Below are 819 nucleotides of genomic sequence, written 5' to 3' on the forward strand. Positions count from 1 at the left end.
CCGAGGATCGAAACGTAAGAAAAATTGTATATTTTCAATAAATCGTATCAACACACACTAACATCCTGTGTACAAGACTCGATTAGGCATTTCTCTTTCCCTTTTAAATGATTATCTAATAATAATATATTAACCACGAAAAGTAACTGATATATTATTAATCCTAACATATCATTAAAATGATAAGGTCAAGCCATGTTCAGAAATAGGTCCTCGCAAATTAAAAAACCCAATAAATTCAAACCTTTGAAGACTAACCGCAAAAATTTGATCCTTCCTAAATTAAAACGATTGCCTAACCACAAAATAGAAAACCCAATAAATTTCAACCTTTGAAAATTACCCCCAAAAATTTGAACCTTTCTAAATTAAAATGATTATCTAATAATGTAACATAATAATTTAAACCTTTAATACTTTAAATGATATTATCTAATATAATATATAACCACGAAAAGTAACTGATATACCTATTACTAAATGTGCCAGTTCAAAGTGAAAATACGTTATGTTATTTTCTATGTTGAATATGAAAAGTAAATGATAGATTATTCAAAATGAACATACCTACATATAAGTAAAACAGATTACAATAAAAATATTACAGTGTTCTAGAAAATAACTGCAATATACATGAAGTATATTTTCTATGTTGAATATGTACCACGGAAAGTAACTAATAGATCACTCAAGGTGCAAATTCAAAATGAACATACATACATATAAGTAAAACAGATTACAATTTGCATATTACAGTTTTCTAAAAAATTTCCGCAATATGTTATCAGCCAAAAGTTGCATTTTCCTCCTCACCGCTCC

This window comes from Cyphomyrmex costatus, unplaced genomic scaffold (assembly GCF_001594065.2).
Source record: "Cyphomyrmex costatus isolate MS0001 unplaced genomic scaffold, Ccosl1.0 scaffold1038, whole genome shotgun sequence".
Lineage (NCBI taxonomy): Eukaryota > Metazoa > Arthropoda > Insecta > Hymenoptera > Formicidae > Cyphomyrmex > Cyphomyrmex costatus.